This window comes from Apaloderma vittatum, unplaced genomic scaffold (assembly GCF_000703405.1).
Source record: "Apaloderma vittatum isolate BGI_N311 unplaced genomic scaffold, ASM70340v1 scaffold2785, whole genome shotgun sequence".
NCBI lineage: Eukaryota > Metazoa > Chordata > Aves > Trogoniformes > Trogonidae > Apaloderma > Apaloderma vittatum.
The window spans coordinates 13,781-14,083 of NW_009718557.1; positions in this window are offsets into that span (position 1 = coordinate 13,781).

The window sequence follows — 303 nt, forward strand, 5'->3', positions numbered from 1 at the left end:
TGTGCAAGTTCACCATAACCCACATGCCACGCTGGGTTTTGCAATCACTCGGTGAAACGAAGAGGACTTCTGAATTTTCGGGCGGGGCTTTTGGGAGCAGAAGGGTTGGACTATTGCGAACACTGAAAGCTACCAGGACCCGATTCCCTTTCCGTGCCGTTCACATACTCACCGCATCTTCATCCCCATGCCTTCCTCCAGCCGGGGCGGGGGTGTGTTTGTGTGGAAGGATGCGGGGCGGGGATTTATCCCCGGCCCGGGGTCTCACCGACCCCAGCCACGCCCCGGCCACCGCCCTGCCAC